This window comes from Hirundo rustica, chromosome 10 (assembly GCF_015227805.2).
Source record: "Hirundo rustica isolate bHirRus1 chromosome 10, bHirRus1.pri.v3, whole genome shotgun sequence".
Classification (NCBI taxonomy): domain Eukaryota; kingdom Metazoa; phylum Chordata; class Aves; order Passeriformes; family Hirundinidae; genus Hirundo; species Hirundo rustica.
In genome coordinates, this window is record NC_053459.1 from 22695528 (window position 1) to 22718259 (window position 22732).

Sequence of the window (22732 nt, forward strand, 5' to 3'; positions counted from 1 at the left end):
GTGGCAGCAATTCTGCTGGATGAATTAATTTAATTATGTTTTGTAATTGAGCTGAGTTGACCAAAGAAGTGTGGAATGGCCAAAGAGGGAAGTGAGAGGAAGAGGTGGTGACGGAGGGGATAAAAGAAAATGTTGTTACATTAAGCACTGCTGAAGTTTAGACTTGAGAAGTTTGGGCCTGTCCTGAATTTGGGATTAAATAAAGAATCAGAGGGTCCCAGAATGGTTTGGGTTGGGAGGGACCTTAAAGCCCTTCCAGGGGACACCTTCCACTGTCCCAGGCTGCTCCAAGCCCTCTCCAACCTGGTCCTGTGTTACCCTGGTTTTTCTGAGTTTTTTATAGCCTTTTGATTTTCATAAATGGAGTCAGATCTTTTTAGTTACTGTAGAATATTAGGAGCAGTTTCTACCTCTTTCCCACAGATGTAACATAAACAAATCCTTTGTTTTTCATTCTCTGTCCTTTGTTTGCATATTTCTAACCTGAAAACAACTGTAACTGACAGTTGGTTTAGCCACTCGGCTGAGGGGTGAAAAAACCCAGAAGCCAATCTTCTGCTAGACCCACAAATGTATAAAAAGTAAGAAATAAAACAAAGAGGCTCTCTCTCTGCTTGGATTCAGCTTTTGAGCTGGACAGAGAAACCTCTGCTCTGCAAAACCTCTTGTCTGCGTGTGGCTGCTTTGTGTGTCTCGGTGACAGTCCTGGGCACTTCCAGGGATGGGAATCCACAACCTCTCTGGGCAACCTGTGCTTGCACTGTGCCAGGCTGTTTGGGTTTGCCTGAGCAAGGCTCAAATGCTGTTTACTGAACACAAAAAAATGGAACTGTGCTGCCTTATCTTAGCAAACCGTTGCCCTAATATGTAATAATTAACAATTACTCTATTTTTCTCTTTATTACAGGCACTCCTAAGTAACACTCCTAGCAGCCTGACCATGGTGCACCTCAAGATGAGACTTTGAGAGTTCCCTGCTGGAAGAGTGGCAGATTTTTTTCCACACATGGTTGGGTAGACACAGAACAGCTCAGGGATGCACTGACCAAAGAACCATTGTGGTCACCGGCGTGAGAGCTGTGAGAAAGCCTCCCATGGTTTTCTCCTGAAACAGAGCAGATGAAGCATCCTCAGCAGAGTTAGGGAAGAATTTTATGGCTCTAAGGAGCAGTGGGATGATGAGCTGGAAAAGTGGATGTGTGGTTCAGGCTCCCCCTGCTCAACGGGATCGCCGTGACCGGAATCGGAACCAGAGAAGTGCTGCTAACCAGGGGCATTGATGAATCTTTTTGTGACGAGAGATTAAGTCTCTGGCTCATTCAAAATCTATTCAAGCTCAGAAGAGAGATCATGAAGCTCTCCTTCAATGCTTGGGGTGGATGAAACGAGAATTGCTGGTGGGATTGCCGGACGGAGCCGCGGCGGCCGGACGATGCCCACGGCTGTGTTAGCTCCTGACTCAGGGACATCCTCCTCTTCCAGGGGGAATCCTGGCTCCTGCCGGACACCTGGCAGGGACAAAGAGCCCCAGCGGCCTTCAGGTGGAACGTGAGTCCTTGGGATCCGTTGTGTAAGCCACCCGGGAGAGGAAATGAGATCAAGTCTATAAATACCTGGGGCTTATCTAGACCTGAGGGAGGAGGAGGAGGAGGAGGAGGAGGAGGCTTAAGGGCTGCTGAGCCACTGCAAACATTTTCACTGTACCCATCACGTGCCTCAGCTGGGCACTGCTTGGGGCCAGGAACATGCTTCTTCCCTTCCTGATGGCTGTAATTGATTTTTTATTTATTTTAGGGGGGTGTGTGTGTGGCAGAGGGGATTTTTGGCCTTTTCTGAGTGATGGATTTGGCTGCAGGGGCCAGGGCTGGGGGGCCAAGTGGAGCAAATGCTTAAGCACAGTTTCTTATTTTTTAAAATAAACTGATTTTGTGCGTGCACGTGGTGCTGTAAGACAGCAGCAATTCCCTTCATCCCCCCACAGAGGTGCTGTAAATTATAAATTGCCTGGAAGGGGGCTGGGACCTGGGGGAGTGCTGATATAATTAATGCAGGGATCAATTGAAGTTCCACTCTGGTGCAGAGCTAAGTGAGCTTCTTCAGCACAAATTTCTTTTGGAATAAAAAAAAAAATGCCACTTTGGACAGATTGCATCTAGCTCTAAAAATGGATCAAAGCTTGTAGTTAGCTAGAAAAACAGAGGAGCGTATATGGGGAGAAAATTATTAAAAAATCAAGATTACTTAGCTCAACATTTGCAAAAGGAAGTTTTATCCTTTTAAAAAACAATTACATTTTAGGCATTGTTTTTTCTTCCTTTAAATCAGAATTAAAGAATCTCTAGTAGAAGAAAACTCCTGATCCAGCTTGAAGATGTTTTAATACATTGTGACGAGAAAAGTGATTTTGATCTGTTTCCTTCTGACTCTGAGTTGTTCCCTCTGCTCTTACTGAGAGCAAAGCATTTAGCAGGGATTGCTCAGCACCTTAAAAATTCCGGGTGTATCTACATTTTATAAAGCAGAGATCCCCAGCGTTATGAGTGAAAAAAGTTATTCTCCAAATATATCATTTACAGTCTAAACTGATGTGATAACGTAAAAATACACACTGGCAGAAACAGCAGTAAGGAAATACTCATGGAATTGATGCAAGAATTAGCTGTGATTTTTCCCAGGCAAGTATCATGGAGCCAAATTTCCCTTTATTTCCCGTTGTTATTGAGCAGAGAAATGAGTCAGCATTGAAGAGCCCAGGCAGGAACTGGTCCTGAGGAGCTGGGATTGGCTCCTGCCTTCACTCCCCACTGCCCCCCTCGTCCTCTGCCCAAAGTTAGTACAGTAAAAACTGCTGCTAAAGAATAACTGCAGAAATTGAGGTCAAGTGTGTGCAGAAGGATAATCCTTAGGACATCCCTAAAGAGACAGAGAAGTTTCCAGCCAGTTTCACCAGAGCAGGAGGCACCAAAGCTCGCTGCAGTCCAAAGCTGCTCCGTGGATCGGCTGAAATGAGTTTGTCCAAAGCCCTAAACAAAACCCAGCCCCTTTGGTGGAACTGGAAATAATCAATACCTTTTGGAGGGATTGTCCCACAGAGGAAGCAATGAGCACTGTGCATTCCCCAGGGAACTGGGAACTGCTGGAATTACACCTTTTTGAGCTGAATAGAGCCTGTGAAATTCCCTCTTGTCCCTACAGCTGTAGATTACAGTGAGAAGGAGAATCTGCTCCATCCCTTGCAGGGGGATAAATCAAAGTCATCATCATCCCTCAAAGTCAGGAACAGCTCCAGAACTGTCAGTTCTGTCTAAAATTCTAAATATTTATGTGCCTTCTAATTTATTTTTTTCCCCCAATACTGATCTTATTGCACCATTGTGAAATGTTGGCTTACACTGGGATCAGGATCTTCTGTCTGAACCCCTTTGTGCCAACTCCAAAGCTCTGTCTAGATTTAAAATCTGACGACAATTATTATTTCAATTTGGTTTGTTTTGTGCTGACAGGTAAAAACAATAGGTGTTTTAAAATATGATAATAATCCAGATAATTTGAGGGTCTTTAGGAATTGATGGCATGGGTGCAACTCCCAGTTGAAGCTGGTTTGGCTTCTTGGTAAATGCAATTTTAACCTTGTGAGCAGCAGAAGACAAACTGTATTTATCTTCTTGCCCCTTTTTCTTGTATTATTTGTAAACATAGAGGGGTTTTGGCAAGTCTTTCCTAGGCTGAGGGAGGCTGTGATGGCATTCATTTATATTTTTGGGTAATAAAGGGAAAATGTAGTCAGGTAAAAGTCCAGTACTGGTACAGTTATACATATAAATATAAATAGGCCCTGAATAATTTAGGAATGCAATTCTTATTAGAGCAGCTTGTCAGTGCTACAGCTGTCCAGTGGGAACTGCAAGAAGAAAACAGAAATTAGCAAACAGCAAGAAAACATCCAATTGATGTTGGAGCAAAGTGAGAGATTATTAACTTTTGGGGAAGACTCTGTATTTTGCTGCTCACAGCATCAGAGGCTTCAGTGGCATTGGAGGTTTGCTCTGCTGCTGTATCTGTGCATGACCTGAATGAAATGCAGAGGTAGGAAGGGAATTTGTCACAGAATCATGAGGCGAGGGGAATTACAGGAGGAAAAGGAACTCTCTCATGTCATCTAGCGCTTTCCCTTGGCACTCGCAACACGAATCACTGTTCGAGCTGTTTCTAATATTCAGGATAAATCGCCCTCACCCTCGCTGCATACCTTCCCTCACATTTATAATCACTGTACTACACTAAACAGGGTTTGTTCCATTTGTGCTGGCTGCCTTCAGTGACTGCCACGCTTTGTCACCCCCCTGTTTGTCACACCCAGGCTGGACACGCTGAGCTCCTGCAGTCTCCTGTAAGAACCCCTCTCTGTCTCATCAAGGAAAACAACCACAGCAGTGATATTCAAATATTCAAATGCAAAAACCTGCCGCCTGAGGACTGTCAACAAGATGGGATCTCTGTGCTGCAGCCGGTGCAGTGGCCTTCATAAATGCCCTGACTGGAAATTCCGAGGTTGACGAGTTCTGGTTTTCCTCTCCAAGCCCGCAGCAGCGTGGGCAGCAGGTGAGGGAGGAGGTTCTGCCCCTCTGCCCTGCTCAGGTGAGACCCAACCTGTGCTGCTGCCTCCAGCTCAGGGTCCCCAGGCACCACAGAGACCTGGAATGAGTCCAGAGGAGCCCACGGAGATGCTCCTGGAGCTGGAGCCCATTTGGAGGCAGGCTGGGAGAGCTGGGGGTGCTCACCTGGAGAGGAGAAGGCTCCAGGGAGAGCTCAGAGCCCCTGGCAGGGCCTGAAGGGGCTCCAGGAGAGCTGGAGGGGGACAGGACACAGGGAATGGCTTCTCACGGCCAGAGGGCAGGGCTGGATGGGAGATTGGGCAGGAATTGTTCCCTGGAGGGTGGGCAGCCCTGGCACAGGGTGCCCAGAGCAGCTGTGGCTGCCCCTGGATCCCTGGCAGTGCCCAAGGCCAGGATGGACACTGGGGCTGGGAGCAGCCTGGGACAGTGGGAGGTGTCCCTGCCATCTTTCAGGTCCCTCCCAACCCAAACCATCCTGGGATTGTAAATCAGCTCTTTCTGTGCCGGTGTGAGCCGTGCTCACCGCTGTGGTTTCCTTTCTGGATGACAGCTGGAGAGCAATGGCTCAAGCGCTCCTCCCCTCAGAACATCCCATTACTCAGGAGCAGGTATGGGTGCCGGAGCCTTTGCAGATTCAGTCCTGCACTGAGCAGCTGAGGTTTGTGATTTGCTTTTGGCCCTTTTTATGGTGAGAAAGCTTTGGGGCCCGACGCCGTGCAGGGAAATTCCCCAGCAGTGGGAGCTGCTGTCCCTGCCAGGAGTCTCCCCTTGGAGAAGGCTTTGCAGGGCGTCTGCACGGTTTGAAAAATGATTTCAAGGGTGAAGTCAGTCACTGTCACTCAGCTGAAAACCCGAGGCTGTGCTTGTTTTGGAGCAGCTTTAGCACCACAGTTTCCACAGCGTTGTCTGAGTTCTCCCCATTCTGAGCACTACCATGAAGAAATTCTTTCCAGCTCAGCTCCTGCTCCTTTCCCCCACTTTTCTCCTCTATGCAGTTTATAATTCGTCTCCTAGTTTGGTGTTATGGAAATTACTTTAACATCACCTTTTTAGTCAGATGTTCCCTGAGGAGCCTGACTTACAGTACAATTTAGCCAGAAAGGAATTTGTCTTTGTAACAAACTGCAAATTACCGAGCTCATGAAACACCACTTCTCATAAATGCATCTCACATCCTTGCAGATTCGAGTCCTAGAGCGACAATCAGGCTTCAACCCTTCCTTATTTGTCTTTCTGTACAGGCTGCAGAGCAAAAATTACCAAGGCTCTTGGGTTTTAAGTGTAAAGTTGTGCGTTTTGAACCTGTTGTGATCACACACAGAACAACTGTGCGTTTGTGGGGGAATAAGAAGTGTGTTTGCAAACACTGGTACCAGGTTTGCTGTGCTGAGGGAAGTGTGCAGTGCCACGGGCAAAACTGAGGTCAGTGAGGAGAAATCCCTGCAGAGCTGTATTATCATGACATGGGAATGGTATTAACCAGGAGTGGTTTGCAGCGGTGGTTCCCAGACATTCCCTCCTTATCCCAGCTCCAGGAGCTGTGTCCTGCACGGCAGGGCAGTGTTTCCCCTCGCTGCATCCCTCCTTGGTCCATTCTCAAACAGAGGAGCTCCCACGCCTCGGAGTGCTGATGCCACTGGACTCCTCCCAGGACTGAGCATCCGTCACCCAGGGCATTGTCAAGTTCACGTCTTTGCTCTCTACAAAGTCACCCAATTCATGCAAAAATCCCTGGCAGGTCTCCAGGAGCACACTTCAGCACGTGAGCAGCCTGGAACCGAAGCACAAGCACTGGGGGACTTGCAGGATCCAACATCTCCAGGTCTAATTCCCACTAAATGCAGTTCATCACAGGGAATTCCTTAATGGCCTCGCCACCAGCCTGCAGGTGAAGTTTAATATCTTTTAAAATTCTCTGCCTGCTCTGTATGGACCAATTGCTTGAACTGCTTTATTAGCTGCATGTAGTTCTTCCTTCAATGCCTTTATTTCAAGTGCAGCCAGTGATATCAGTGTGCTCGTGCTGGTGTGGAGGGAGCCTCGTTTACAAGAATTGTTGTTCAGGATTGCCCAAGGAGTTTCACAGAACCGCAGAATGGTTTGGGTTGGAAAGGACTCAAATATCATCTCATTTCACCCCTGCCATGGACAGGGACGCCTTCCACCAGACCAGGCTGTTCCCCATCCAGCCTGGCCCTGAGCTCTTGCTTTCCACTCTCATCTCATCTTAATTGTTATGCTAAAAGCTTGAAAATGAGTTCTCCCTACTAATTTCCCATGATTTATTGAGATGGCTTTGTGTATTGCGCCAATATTTTTTCACCTGTACGTGTGTCACCCATCAGAGTGAATTACTGCATCAGTTGGAGGGTGGCCGTGATTTCATCTGATAAATCAGCTCGGAGAAAAGAGAAGATGGAGTCTGGAAAATAAGCCAGGTGAAATTACACGTAATTGAAGGTGGAATTAAAAGAAAATATATATATATATTATTACCACTGTAAAAAATGGTTGCATTTCTGGAACAGATGGAAGATGTCATCCACTCATTTCCTGAGAACTGGGATAGCTCATGAGGTAAAATCTCTGTCTCCTCTGGACGGCAGAATGTGATCCAGGAGAGGTGCATAGCAAACCCCTTTGATTCCAGCTTTATTCCTTGTCTGCACCCAGTTATTGATCCCTGCCAGCCCTGTGCTCCAGGAATGCTGCAGAGATCCCACCCCAGCCCCTGCACAACGGGACATTTGATTCCCCAGAGGAACACCCAGGGAATATTGGCTCAGAGCCTGTCTGTTCATTCACGTACCCAACACACCACGATATTCCCACCTCAGCCTCCTGCATCAGCCCCTGGGCGACACCACAGGGGATTTCAGCTGGATCTCAGTGGCTGCACAGCTCCTGCCTGATATTCCCAGGAGAATGTTCTCCTTTGGAGACCCTTACAAAATGCAGGTTTGCCAGTGCTGATGTTCCAGCTGCCCTCTGATAATTCTGGTTTCCTTTTGATTTCCTTCTGGCTTTGCTGCCTCTCGTTCACCTGATTATAAAACAAAGAGGTTTTAATGCAGCCACATCACACGAGAAAGGCACAGAGAGTGTCATTTAAAAAAACAAAAAAAAATCATGGGAGCTATCATGCTATCACTAATTTCAGAAGGTTTAACACATCCAGGGAAGGAAATGAGTGTGATTGATGAGCTGAGGTACACAAGCACAAGTGTTGCACACCACAAACCTCTCTGCAGCTGCCTTCTTCTTTGGTAAAGGAATGTGAAAGCCAGAGAATAAAATGTGCTGGAGTAGGAGCAGGATACTACTGGAAGAAATGTGTGTTTATGCAATGAATAATAGTACAGCAGGACCCGGGCTGTTGACACAAAACAAATAACAACTCTTTATAGAGCCAACCAAAATGTGTTTAGTTGCAAATGAGGAAAATAATAAGCAAGGCAGACCTTCAGCTGCGCGAGCTATTTGATCCTGAATCCCATTCTGAGGCAAAACCTGGAGATAATTGGCGATTTCTTTGTTCTGTTCGCAGGTGCTGAGGATCGGGGGCATTCAGCATCAGCTGCGCACCCAGAAGATTGCTGGTTTCTTCCCAGAGAGCTGAAATCCCATTCTTCTCTCTGTCCTAATGAAGCTCAGAGGTGCCCCTTTATCTCCCCTAATAATGAACTGATGTTCCTGCAAATGGAGCTGGAAACCTGCAGCAGGGTCAGAGGCAAAGCTGAGCTTGGGTCCTGGGCAATTCGGTCTTGGAGCAGGTAAGGGAAAAAGGCAAACAAACCTTTCTGTATTTCCCTGAAAAGAAAAGAGAGCTTGAAAGTGTGTCACTGGAAAGGATTTCAGAGCTGTCAGAGGGGTGAAAAGAAACAAGCCCTTACTTTAGCAGGAAATTATCTCATAATCATAAATCATGGAACGGAATGGGTTCAAAGGGACTTCAAAGCTCATCCAGTGCCACCCCTGCGCAGGGCACACCAACATTTTGTGTGGTTCTGACACACCGAGCCTTGCTCAGAACTGAACCCCGCTCGGGCAGGAAAGGCTGGAGGGCTCCAGCTGCGGTGTCAGTTCCGCTGGAGCTGAGGGGAAGCAAAGTACCCACATTCCTCTCCAGGGAGAGCCACAAAAGCATCACAGCTAGCAGCTGTGGCTGCCCCTGGATCCCTGGCAGTGCCCAAGGCCAGGCTGGACAGGGCTTGGAGCAGCCTGGGACAGTGGAAGGTGTCCCTGCCATGGCAGGGGGGGCACTGGGTGATCTTTCAGGTTCCTCCCAACCCAAACCTTCCCATGACCCTGTGACTCAAAGGGGAACAAGGTAAGATGTTGCTTCATGGTGGTTTGGGAAGAGATGCTTAAATACCGCAGCTAATCCTGGCTGGAATGAGCATCCTGGGTTTGACATGAAATGTTGGACTTCCAGTTCATTTTTCTGCAATGAAATATTGCTCCAAGAAAGCTGGTAATAAAGTAATGCCCACGTGAAGGAGAACAGAGTCATCTCAGTAGAGCTGTAAATACAAGCCTGGTAGTTTATTTAGATGAATCAGCTCCTTCTATAGAGCAAATCTGTCTCCCATCTATAAATGGATGTGATTTAGATCACAGATTTATTTCCCTCAGAGGTTTAGAGTTCTTAGTATCTAGATTTAAACCTATTTTCTTGCCCTGTGGCCTGTGTTTTTTATTACTAAAGCTGTTTTTGCTTTCTGGAATCTGGAACCATGGCTGTGAAGATGAGAAATATATCTAGGGCATTTACCTGCAAAACTTGTGTTTTCTGGGCAGCAAATCTGCATTTTTTCACCCTCACTGGTCTATTGGTCGTCCATATTCACTGTCCTGTGTTTTATTTTCCCCTCTGCTATTTAATATTCCAACTTTCGGTGCCGATTTTTTCTTGGGCAGAGCAGCGGCTGTTGTCCATCCATTGAGTTGGGCGTGTTCAACATCACCAGTGTTAGACACAGTGCTGGATGTTATCAAAGTTCATTTCTGGCTCAGCCACAGCTGGGTGATGTGCTCCATCTGCACAGGCAGGTCCTGCAAGGTCTGAGCTTTTCACATTTTAAACCCTGCAAGGTTTAAAAGTCAAGGTTTAGCTGTGCAGCTGGGCACTGAAAATGGGCGGCAATTGCCGATAAACGTGTTACTGAAAACACCTCCATGAAAGTGCTTAAAAGGAGGGGGAAAAGCCTTGTGTAACCTCTCATCCAGAAAACTGGTGTTTGCACAAGCTGGGGAGAAAAGTTTGGAGTTCAGTGCTCAAATCAAAGCTGCCTTCAGCATGCTGAGTGTGAGCTTGGATAGGAGAAACCTTCCCAGGAGTCACCAGCCTGGAAACTTGCCTGTGAAATGCTTGTCAGGGCAAGAAGATCTCGAATTTTACTGCTTTGGTAATCAGTTCTTGCCAGAGCAATAATGAAACTCTAGTTTCTAGAAGTTACCTGGGGCTGTGACCATAACTGTCCATCCCTGGATAAATTTCCTCACTTTCCTGATGTTTATATTGGGGTACAGCCACATTCTCTGGGTGTTGTGCCTTTCACCTGCACCAGCAACTCACATTTCTCAATGTCAGTCCTTATAATTTATCTTTTTACTTATTTTCCCCCATTTCCTCATTGCTAGACTTCCCTCTCCCACTGCTTGTTCACATTACCTCGGGTGAGCTGCGCCTCAGGCTCTGGATGCTGGCCACAGAGGAAAGGTGGCTCTCAGGAGGCAGCCCTGGGCCATTAAAAGTGTTAACATATCAAAAACTTCATCTTGTCATGGAATTTTCATTAATTCCTCAAATAATTTCTTCTAGACTTATGATTAAAAAAAAACCAAACAAACAAAAAAAAACCAACCCGAAATGGTTTTAAAAAGCTTCTCCCAGTGTCAAATTAGAATTTTCCTTCCTGTGGTTTGAGGTCCCCAAAGTTTTCTTGGACACAGACGATGGGTAATTCCCTCCTTGCAGTGCAGGAGGTACTTGGGCATTGTGACAGCTTCCCTCAGTGCCCTCTGAGCTAAAATAACCACAGAGATCTGCCTTGTTGTCTCCTTGATCCATGGATTTGCTGGACCTCTTTCCAGCGCTGTAAATATGCATGAATGTGTGTATGCATGTTTATATATTTAAATGTTTCCTTAACCTCTGCGTTTTGGGAAAGAACTGCATTTTAGAATGATCCTGATGGCTAACTTTGCCTCTGCTGGCAGGTGGTGCCTCCCAGATCCGTGTCACCACATCCTCTCCGTCCCCCTGACGGAGGAGCTGAGCTCAGCCTCCCCTTGGGGATAAGCCCCACGTGCCCTGCTGCTCTCCTGGCACTTTCATCTTGCCAATAACGAGGAGAACGCCTGTCTGGAGCACAGATTTATGATTTTCCCCGTGCTGCTCTGGCCTGTGGCTGTGGAGGGAGCTTTGTTCTTGCTGAGGGTGTCCTGGCCACTGCTCACCTCCCGTCCCCTCTGCTGGCAGCTCACTCATATCATCATGTTATTCCTGATTATTATTTTTATTTTTTTCCCCTGGATGGAAATCATGCTGTCACATCCTTCTATCCTCCCTTTGCTGGCAGGCAGGGAGAACAATTGCCTTTTTCAATTTCCTGCTCCTGGGCTGGTTTCCATGATGCCTCAACGAGAGCTGGTGGGGTTTGAGGTTCAGTGCCCAGACTCTGAAAACGTCTGTCTTCTCCCATTATGATCCAGCCCATTCCAGGGACAGCCCTCTCCCTCCTGTCCTTGCTCTTCACTCCCTGCTTGACATCTTTAACAAGACTAATTAAATAATGGATTGAATATTCTGGCCTTGGCGTTGATGAGATCTTTCTCCAAAGAACCAGCCTTTCCCCCCGATTCTCCTCTTGTCTTTGCTCTTGCTGTACTTTGCCTTGGGATATATTTTCTTATTATTTTATAATTTAAAATATGCTTTTTATCCATTCGTGTTTGTGCAACTGTACTTTTCAGTGCTCCTGATCCTGCTAGCTGCTCATAAAAATGGATATCTATATAGATGTATGTAATAAACCTCCTGAAATTAGTGATATCATGATAGCTCCCATGATTTTTTAAAATAACTTTTTCTCCCATAACTTTTCCAGCATATTTTTCTAAAAGTGCATGATTCCTTAGACTATCAAATATTTTCTCTTTTTTTTCCTCTTCCTTTCATTTCTGAGCCCCCTGTGTCCTCTCAGTATCCTACAATAATCAGCAGAGAGCTCAGAATGCATAAGAAAATACCAGCATCCATGTAAAAAGGAAATTTAATTATAATCAGAGCTTAGTTTTGGCTCTGCTTGAGATTATTTTTAAGGGCAGAAGCAGACTTTGTAATTGGGGAAGTATGAAGTGTATTGCTTCTCAAATGGGCTTCAGTAATTAAATAAGAATTTCTAAAGGGCAGCATCATGCTGCCTCGCTTCAATGAAGTTTTACAAGGATACAAGAGGAGATTTCTGATGGCTTTGACCAGTTTTTGCCAGAATAGATCAGTGCCATATTTATGGCTTTAAATGATAAGAGCAAATGTTGGTTTGTGCTGTGAGGTTTCAGCACATTTGTTTTATGTGCTGGCTGCAAACCTTGGGATAAATCCTCAGGTTTGACTGGCACTGGGAAGAAATACAACATTTAAATTTGGTTTTTAAAGTCCCCGAAAAGAGTGAGAAGCTTTTGTGAAGAGGATTTGCAAGGTAATGACAGAATCCCAGGATGGTTTGGGTTGAAGGGACCTTGAAACCCATCCAGTGCCACTCCTGTCCCACTGTCCCAGGCTGCTCCCAGCCCCACCCAGCCTGGATTTGGACACTTCCAGGGATGCTCTTAAGTATCAAGTGCCTGACAGTTTAAATTTATAAACACAGGATTGTGGCTGTCAAAACTGACACGTTCTGATGGTGATTCCTGGGCTTTGGGCTGAAGGAAAGCAGCAAACCCAGCCCTCCGATGGAGCTTGCAGCAAACAACGGGAGTTTGTTGTCCTTGGGCCAAAACATGGGGAAAAAAACAATGACTGTGGATTTTAAATGAAACTTCTCCTAATTTTTAACTGTGATCCTATCAGTGAATTCTCAATCCAGCTGCTGTCTTCTCAGCCTCCTTAGATTCCTTTTCCCAGGGGCTCTCCTTGTGGTGCTGCCCTGCTTCACCCCTGCCGCTCTTCCAAAGGAGTGACCCAGCTCTCCCTTTGGAAGCTCCAACACTGTGGGATCAGAAATCTTTTCAATGAACTGAAAAAGGTGGGGAGAAAATAATTAAAAAAAGAAAAAAAAAAAAAAAAATCAATGCTGAGCGCTCCGTGATTTGCATTTCAGCTTTTAGCCTTCCCCGGGTTCAGAGCACAAAGTTATGAGATGATTTTAATGAAGATGTATGGAGCCAGAGTCTCCATTTCAGCGGTTCCTGCTGTCCCCAGGTAATCAGCTCAGGCACAGAGCTGCTGCTGCTGCCTGGCAGTGGGCAGGAAACCCGAGCTGTTGTCATGGGGATGCTGAGGGTCAGCACCTCAACGCCAGCAGGACCAGGCTCTTCCCCCAGAGCACCAGGGGAGCTGCAAAGGTGTGGGGAAAGCCTCTCCTTCTCCCTCAGCCTTTCAGGTATTTCCTTGTCTCACAGTTTCATCCACACTGGTACAAAATGGCCAAACAACAGGGGTTTGTTTTCCCCTGCCTTGCTCGGGAAGGCGTTGGAGCTGTTGGGAAAATGGAGTTTGATTTTATCACTCACCTAAAGCCCAAGTCACTCACAAAAAACCATGACCTGTAATCCTCGATTCAAGGGCTGGGCAACATATGGTAGAGATCCTGCTGATTTCAACTCCTTTATTTCCAGCAAAATGAGAGAGGCCGTGTCAGAAACCTCACAAAACCTCTTTGGGTTTTGCTGCCCTTTTTGTCAGTCCCCACAAAACCCTGCATTGTCTGAGACTCCTGGAAAGCCCAGCAGGAGATTTAGGGGGAGAACCCTCAGTTGGAGAGAGTGGTTCAGACATTTATCCCCGCAAGATGAAGGTTTTGGTGCCTCCCCTGCCTGTGTGCAGCCAGGTGCTGGCGTGTTAAAAGGTAACAATTAACAGGTTTGTAATGCATTTCTGGTTCTGGACGTGCCTCACTGCCAGAAACTTCTCTCCCTAATGAAAACTCTTTAAAAATGTTCTGTTCTCTTTGTGGTACAAAGATCCAGCCCGTGCCCTTCTGCTTCTCCCCATTATCCAGGATGCTGGAGCTGAGGTTAATGTGAATTAAAGCTTTTGGCTTTGTCTAATTAGAAGTGCTCTCAGAGGAAGGTTGTTTCAGAGAAGCCCTAATAAATGGTAATAATAATATGCATTTCCTGGAAAAGAGGCTTCTCTTACTGCTCCATTAGGGCTTGTCTAAATACAAAAGTTCTGCCTTAGAACATTAGGTCTCATCAGGTCTTCTGAGTATTGTACCTGCCTTCCATTTCCACTTCGAAAAAGCTCATTACGAAACCATAACCCCGCTTTAAATAATAATGAAAAAGCAGGTGCAGCGGTGATGCTCTTCAAAGAACAATCTGGAAATTCAGATTTTAAGAGCAGTCAGAATTTTACATTTCTGTCCAGAAGCTGAGGTTGAGTGAATCCAGCAGGGATGGTGCAGCAAGGGAATTCCTTATCTCGCTTTTCCTGTCCTGTAAATAAAACCTGACGACGGAGCCTCCCTGAACCTCACAGACATAAAACAAACACATGCAACACCTTTGAAATCGATTCATGCCATGAAATATGCATATGCTGGAATTCCAGCAGGTGAAATGCATTTCAGCTTGTAATGGCAAAGACTTCCTATCTCAAAGTCCTGTCGATGTAAATTATCGCTGCATGAATTAGACTGCATTTAAATGAGATGTGCTGCCAATGTTTCCCCAAACTGCATCTTTTCAAAAGCTGTTCTAATCTGCAGGAGCCAGACTGCAAAACAACCAAAAACAGCCTAGGAAAAGCAAATATTGGTGCAGAGCAAGGTACAGGCTTTATTTTTATTGGGTTTTAGCTTGATGTTGGACTCATGCAGGGAAAACTGGTATACAGATAAAAATCCATAGTGAGGGGGGTGTGATGTAGCCACAGCAGCTTCTGATCTCTGCTGCTAATTTCTTATTTTTTCAGTTTCTTAATTAGCAGTTTGAATTCTCTGTCACCATAAAGTTGGTGTTGGAAAGAACAGATCCCATTGGATCCTGGCTCTAAAGAGGATGAAAAGTCTGATGGGCTTGTACAGGTACCATGCATGTTAAAAGAAAAAGCAGGCAAAGAGAGGTTGCTGGAACGTTTTGTTTGCTTCAGGGTTTTTTTTTTAGATATAAAAACCTATCAAATCCTGATTTCCTCTAAGCTGAGTAACTCCCTTGGCTGGTTGGCAGCTTGGTGCAGGGAGAAGATTGGGGTCTGGCTGCCCATCACTAAATTGCTCTGAAAGCTGCAGCACCCTGAAGAAATGCCTTCCCAGATCTCTTGCAAATGAAGGCAGCGGTTGTCCTCAGTAAATCCCATTTCAAGCCATGGATCTGGCCACGTTCAGGTGTTTACTGCTCTGGATTGACCCAGTATTGACTTCCCAAGGCTTTGTTCTCTCTGCTTTGCAGTAGACAGGGAGGAGCCCTTGAAAATGGTCCAGGACCATCAAAGCACTGAAATGATAAGGAGCACTCCTCTGCTAGGTTTTTATGCCATCATTATGAAAAATACTGAGGCATAATTTCCAAACATTTTATTTGTAAACTTAGAATTCCCAAGAATGCAGATGTTGCTCTGGCTAAGGAGAAGGCTTGCACAGCAGTTGTTCAGTGTGAGACGAGGAATAAAAGAGGGACAAATTGCTTTTGTGTCCTTGTTTATTTTCCAACTCTCCAAACAAATATCTTTGCCTTTTAGGATTGAAATTCAGGAAGGAAAACACCGGGGCAGCGCACTGCGATAGGAGAGAAATGCCTTTAGTGCCAGATGTGTGCGCTGCCTCTCTCTGTGTTTTGGAGTGTGTATTTAGGGTATTTACTGCTTTTTTTGGAATAACTCCCAGCTGCTCCCAGGGATGGGAACAAACTGCTGCTGTCCACATGTGCCTGCACAGGAATTATGGCTCCTGAGTAGCCAAAACTCCCTCCGAACCTCTGGATCCGTGCTGTTTGCAGTGAACCAAGAATAATGCTCATCATTTCACCCTTTTCAACAGAGAGCCAGGTATAAATTTCACCTCATCCAAGCTGCACCATCTAAATGCTTGTTTTGATATATTTTTTTCGTTATTTTTTGGACTCTTGAAGTGAAGCTTTATCAGGCATTGTGAGGAGAAAGTCAGTGATAATCTACAGACTCCAAAATGCTGTTGCACTCCGTGAAATATTGCTGTAGACAGGCTAAATTCTGTTTGTATTCTGCACACAAAACCGGACTGAAGGTCTCTATTTTGGTGAAGATCAGTGTATTTTTCTTCTTACTAAGCTATTGAACACTGTCACTTTTCAGCTGGGATCACTCCACTGACTCACCTTTTTTTTTTTTTTTTTTTCTCCCTAAAAGCAAATGGTGAAATTAAATATAAGAGTTTTGTTAGTGATTATTTCTGCTTCCTATTTCTATCAGGCATACTCTCATTAAATTCCCATTGGTGAGAAGGCAGACATCTGTTTTCCCTGACTGTAACTGTGCCACGTCCACCTGTATCCAATATCATCTCACTATTGGGGCTCCTTGGGGAGATATAAATTCTGCTGTCTGCTTCAGTTTGCCTCTTTCCAATCAATAGATAAACAGGAGTGGAAAGAATTTTATCACTGAAAGGTTTCACTGGAGATTCCTTGGCTTTCACAGAATTCTGTGTGAGTGCTGGCATCCTCCTGGGCGTGGATCGCTGGGAAAGAACCCACACCTCTTCAGATGGGAAGATTTCCATCCCAGCGACGTGGATCTGGGTCTCTTGGAGGTCAGGGTGATGTTGCTAACAGCTGTTAGGAGACATTGATATGATTTTTGTATCAGTTTGAGCCCTTGTAGCCGTGATCTGATAAGAACATGCTTGGGCGTCTGCTCAATGCTGGGTTTGCAGCTCCTGCTTTATCTTTGATTTGTCAGCAGCACCTTTATGGCAGCTCTGTTCAAAACTGACCTATTAAAAATAATAACCATGCTTAAGCCAGTACAGATAAAAGAATGCTGGTAAGGTGTGACAGGATTAATTTGTTAGGAACTGGTTTATTTGTGCATCTTTTATGAGGGTAATTGCAGCCTTCCACCTGGATAATGGGAAGCAGTTCTGTTCAGGACGGAGGAGGGGAATGGGATCAGGATCAGTGTCGTACCCTGGGTGCTGCATTTTGCTGTCACAGGCACAGAGAGCAGGATGTCCATGGCCCCATGGATCAGTGGGAATCTGTCCCTGTTTTCTGGGTCCATCCTGAGGTCCTGGCACTGGCCAGGTGTGACCAAATCACAGAATCCCAGGATGGGCTGGGCGGGGAGGGATCTTTAAGGTCATCCCATTCCAGCCCCTGCCGTGGGCAGGGACACCTTCCACTAGCCCAGGTTTCTCCAAGTTCCATCCAAACTGGCCTTGACCCCTTCCAGGGATGGGGCAGCCACAGCTTCTCTGGCACCCTGTGCCAGGGACTCCCCACCCTCACAGGGAGCAGCTCCTCCCCTATATTTAGCCTGAATCTCCCCTCCTTTAGCTTAAAACCATTGACCCTTGTCCTGTGGCCACAAGCCCTGATGAGAAGTCTCTCTCCAGATCTCCTGATTTTTCCTGGTGGCCGGCATCAAACCCATGTGGATCTGCAAGTTCTGTTTGCCAGAAAAGAGGAACCTCCATAGATGATAAGAATTTGTTTATTTATTTGTTTGTTTTTGCTGTAGTTTTGGCTCAAGATTGGCTGATTCAGTTAAACTTCATGTTGTTCCTCGGAGCTGTGGTGGAAAAGCTGTTTGGAACAGCAGCCTTAAGCTGTGCTTCAATCCTCCAGAGCGATCCAAACCAGGTGAGAAAGCAACTCATCCCAGAGATTTTGTTGAGAACTCGAGGTGACTGCTGTGTTTTCCTGGGCATATCATATCCTGGGTGCCACTAAGTTACTCATAATTGAGTGCAGACTGCGGGGGGAATTATTTACAGCTTTGTCCTGCCAGAGTGACAAAAAGCAGCCTCGAGGTGCTGCTTGCTCTGCTCAGCTCCACACTTCCAATATTTCCTCAAGGCTATTGCTCCTGTCTGCTGCCACAGACCTACGTCAGCATTTCCATACCATTACCTTCAGCGAGGAGCATTCCCTTAATTCCTGCCTTGTTTAGTCCTGGACTATAAATAAAACCAACAGCTCAGGAAAGCGAGCCTTGCAGAGCCCTGCCCTGGAGGCTACTCAAAACCTGAAAGCTTCATTGGTTTGCCAGTCTTTACAGACCAACATCTAATCTATAATAACCATAATGCCAGCTGGAAATCCATAATTACGGCCCACTCCAAGCTGTGGCACAGCAGATGAGGAATAACGCCGAGCTCTCCGCTGGAGGAAGCGCACCCAGAGCGTTTGTCAGGCCATTTTCTCTGTGTGATTCTTATCCTGGCTCTCCCTCCCTCTCTCTCCCCCAACTCCCCAGCCAGCACGATGAGAAAATAAATACGGATATTTATGCCCATTTCTGGGAATGCAGTTGTCTCAGCACATACAGCACCCAGGAGGGCTGTAAGAAATAAATTAGTGATCTACGGCGTGGATGTGCCAGGCAGGATGCATGTCTGTTTGACTGCTGCTAAGGAGCTAAATATTTCAGATGAGGAAGGTTTATGGCGCTGTGAATGTCACGGATATGTCAAAGGAACAATAAGCTTGTGGAGCTTTTAGGGGTTTATTCTTCACCCTGCTGCTGGGAGCGGGTGCAGAGGGCTGTGGGCTCTGCACAGAACCTCTCCAGAAGCCATCAACACAACACTGAGGTGATAGAAATCTGTAGAATTCCTGGAATATCAAAATTCAAGCCAGTGTGGGCAGTAGGTGAGGGAAGGAGGGAATTCTGTCCCCAGCTCAGGTGAGACCTGGGCTCCAGCACAGGAGGGACCTGGAGCTGCTGGAGAGATCCAGAGGAGGCTCCAGGATGATCCCAGGGATGGAGCAGCTCTGCTGGGAGGAAAGGCTGGAGAGCTGGGATTGTTCACCTGGAGAGGAGAAGCCTTGGGGTGACCTCATGGTGGCCTTGCAGGGCCTGAAGGAGACAACAAGAAAGATGGAGAAGGATTTTTTACAAGGGTCTGGAGTAGCAGGAAAAGGAGGAATGGCTTCACAGCGCCAAAATAGGTTTAGATGGGAGACTGGGCAGGAATTGGTCCATGGGGGTGGTGAGGCCCTGGCACAGGGTGCCCAGAGCAGCTGTGGTGCCCCTGGATCCCTGGAAGTGCCCAAGGCTAGGCTGAAGCAGCCTGGGACAGTGGAAGGTGTCCCTGCCATGGCAAGGGTGGAGCTGGATGGGCTTTAAATTTAAATTCCAAACCTTTCCATGGTTCTATGAGTATCCCAAGCTGGAATGGACCTACATGGATCACAGGGTTGGCTGTGCAAGCATCCCATCCCGTGCCCCGGAGCATTTCCCAAACCTTCCCTGAATTCTCCATCTCTGGGGCTCCAGAAGGAGCCAGGCCAGTTTCCAGGAGCTGAGCTCCTGCCGTTGTACAACACCTTGCAGCTGGTGAGGAGACAACTCCTGGGATGTGCAAGGAAGGCAGAGCTGGCATTGTGCTCGTTAGAGAAGGGCCTGGAAGCCTCCTCTGGCCACCATCTGCTGCCTTGTTTGTGGGGTTTGATCATCCCTCCCTGAATGGCTCCGCTGAAACTCCCTGATTAATCTCCGGCATCCGAATCTCCTCGGCAGCCTGAAGGATGGCAGGATTCAGCTCGTTAAAATAAAACCCCGTGAATGTGCAAATTCTCCTCAAAAGAGACCGGGATTCATGAAGCAGCTCGGGACAAAAGTGGGGAAATGAGCTGTGGCTTTTTTGTGCTGCCTATTTACAAACACAAGCTCCTTGATAAAAGCTGGGAATATCTCTTGGAGATGAGTGGTGACTAAAAGAGCCCCGTGATCGTTGCTTAGAGGACTTGTGGAAGGCACACAATGCCTGAAGATGATTTTAATGAGTGACACCAATTTCAGGGAGCTGTTAGGAGGCTTTTCTTTCTAGATGGTGGAAGGAATATTTCACTGACAGGTGTTTTAAAGTATTTCCTGTACAATGAGTCGGCTCAATTTGTCCATAATGAATAAAATGAAATTTAGGGATCATTTAGGGGTTATTAATGGCTGTGATATATTAATTATGCAGCAAACTTTAATTGTCTCCTCCTTAAAAAAGCAGTTCAATTAGAGTCCTTGGTGTTTTTAATAGAGTGTTGAAATAGTTTTTCAAACAACAAAGCATTAAGTCTCGTTACGGATCCATTTCTCTTTTCATGGGAAATGATTTGACCATAACTGATCCTGACAGGGAATTTAAATAGTCTCAACCCAGCCTGGCAACAAACATAGAATCCTAATGTGTGCAGCCTCCAGCCCATGGAATTGTCCTAAAGTCACTGAGGTTGCACAGGATGTATGTGACAGTTCTGGGTTTCTGTGGGATCTTCAGCTGATTTCTGTCTGGAGAAAGTGAAATATATTCTCTCTTGTTTCTCCTGGCCATTCTTTGAACCCGTGTCTGTTAAACAATTTGAAAACATGCAAATTTATTTACTATGTTCAAAGAAATCTGTCTGCTGGGCTGTTGATTTAGAGTTTTTCCCCATCTACATTCAGTTTCACCAGGTACTTCCAGTCCTATAAAGAAAAGTGTTTACAGAGTGAGATTTCCTTTGGAGCAGTGTATTCATGAATGCACAGGAAATAAAGGTACAGCTCTGAAAGAAGTGTTTTTTCCCCTGCTGTATCTCTTTCTCATTTTGCACTGTGCAGGGAAATGAATCCAGCCACCTGCAGGATGTATTTCCTGTGGAGGGAATTGGTTTGCAGGTTTGTCCCAGCCAATGTTTAAGGAATGACTGGGACAATGAGGTTGTGCACAGCAGGGTGCAGAATTGCTCAGCCCCATTTGGTGTTTGAGGAGAAATCTGGAGCAAGCTGTGCTCCCACAGAGGCTGTGCAATCCTGGGATGCCCAGGCTGGAGCTGGGTGAAGGATGGCCACGGATCAAGGCAGTCAGGGTCTCCCGACAGATCAGAAAATTAACGAAATTATGGAAAATACAGGTGGAGCGCAAGGAAGTCAGCCCATTTATCTTCGTTCCCTGGAGGACAAAGGGAAATCAGTCAGGTTTTACTGGTGGCTTTAATTTTTCGTGTTGCTTTGTTTGGTATGGTTTCTGCATAGGGAAAAATGGAGCAAAGCTTCCCACTCCGGGTCTGAGCTGTTGAGGGAAATCCAGGGATTCCTTTCAGTCCAAGGAGTGCCCAGCAGGCAGCTCAACAAAAACCATTTCCCACTCCCACCCAAAGAAGATGAGGAGGAGGAGGAGAGTTTCCCTTATCCATCCTCCAGGCCTAGGATTACAAGCAGCAAGTGATGGGCCCTGAGAAGTTTCCAAACTCCTCCTGGGCATTTCTCTCCTGAAAATGTTTTTTCCATGCTGGCTCCCAGTGAGAAAGTCCCAGCCCCACTCTCCGTGCAACCCGTGTGGAAGGCTGGAATATCTTAGGAACAACTTCTCCCGCTTCAGCGGTAGCTGGGTAGAAAGATGAAATATAAATAAAAAGCAGCTGTGGTCTGGGAGTTAGCCTGGCTTCTAAAAACAACACTTTTAAGAACCTCTCTGGTAGAAATAAATAGTATGGCTGTGCAGATGTCTCAGGGGAGAGATGTGCTTTCTCCCGCTCTTCTTCCTTCCAGGAAAAGGATGACAACTGATATATTTATCTGTAGGAAAGTCTGCTGATTTTATTTGAAGACTACAAGAAATTATTCAAGCTTCAAGCAAGCATTTCCTCCATATGTTTTTTTTTTCTGGAGGAAAATCAGCAAACTGAAAATCTTGCTTTTCTTTCACAGGAAGGATGTTGCAAAAGACAAGAACAAAAGCTGATGAGGATGAAGACAAGAAGAAAAGCAACTCCTTTTTTTTTTGAAGAGGAATCTCCTGATTTTGGAGATAACAAAGGATTTTACTCATAAGTAATTTACAGAAGGGGGGTTATGCAGGGGTATGCTTTGACATATCAAAATTAGGTAAAAAAGCCAAAAAAATAGGATGTTTCAGACCAAAATTTTTTGAGGATGATGGAAGACAAGATTTAATGTTAAAAGGAAACACTTAAACTGCCTCCAGTTTGAACCACTTGTCTGTTAACCTGACAGAAATTAGATTTCAAGTAAATTCTTGCTTTCTCAAGTTTGCTTTCCCCAGCCCACAGTTAGGAACTGAACCATTGTGTGATGGGCAAAGGGGAAATGGAATTTCCCAGCTCCATCATCTGAATCATCAAAATGATTTAGAACTGAAGGTGATTTTTAAAATTTTTTGTTAATTCTTAAATTTGTGGGGCTAATTCTGTATGTACTGAGCAGCAGTAAAAAGAGCACGGAATGAAAAGCTCTTTTCGTACACTTCCAATCTAGAGTGCAATTCCAGAGCATTCTCCCTCGATTTCACTCCATAAAGCTGTCAGAGATCACACCTGAATTGGGTCCAGCACTGTAGGTTTTATTATTCTGATATGAAAACAGAAAATGGCCAAACAGGTGCATTTTCCCAAGGAGTTGCCATTTTTTGCCAGTTCCCAGCCAAGCCAGCCAGGAGCAGAAGTGTGATCCCCTTCTCCCACCCCAGAAAGTTTCTTCAAGTTTTTAGAGTGCCTGGAGGAGAAAGAGATGAACTTGTTCCACTTTTGGTACATTTTTACCAAAAGAACACGAAGAAGAAACTGGCTTTTGTGGGTGTTCTTGTAAATATTTTACTAGAAAGGGGTCTTGCAAGGGATTATCTCTTTTGTTGGAGCCAGATTCCTCAGAAAGAGTGCTTTTAGTAAAAAATTGCTCTGGGATCCCATCAACATGTTCGGCTTTCCAGCTCTGCAGCAATGCGAGTTATTTCTTAGAGTATGTGCTTTTT

General features: G+C 45.8%; 2 long non-coding RNA genes across 5 annotated transcripts; one reads left to right on the plus strand and one right to left on the minus strand.

Annotated features, from left to right (window-relative positions):
• Positions 1-5857: 5857 nt before the first annotated feature.
• On the minus strand, positions 5858-7979 carry LOC120757114 (uncharacterized). Its single transcript, XR_005702370.2, has 3 exons — positions 7858-7979; positions 7449-7659; positions 5858-7038 (listed from the first exon to the last, which is right to left on the minus strand). It is a non-coding gene; the product is annotated as an uncharacterized LOC120757114 (long non-coding RNA).
• On the plus strand, positions 6991-22399 carry LOC120757113 (uncharacterized). Of its 4 annotated transcripts, XR_005702368.2 has the most exons (8): positions 6991-7054; positions 8164-8389; positions 12944-13044; positions 15526-15638; positions 15722-15831; positions 16462-16573; positions 17503-17624; positions 21673-22399. It is a non-coding gene; the product is annotated as an uncharacterized LOC120757113 (long non-coding RNA). The 4 variants fall into 4 exon arrangements; XR_005702363.2 differs by lacking the exon at positions 21673-22399 and having other exon boundaries at positions 17503-20386; XR_005702366.2 differs by lacking the exons at positions 15526-15638; positions 21673-22399 and having other exon boundaries at positions 17503-20386.
• Positions 22400-22732: the final 333 nt, after the last annotated feature.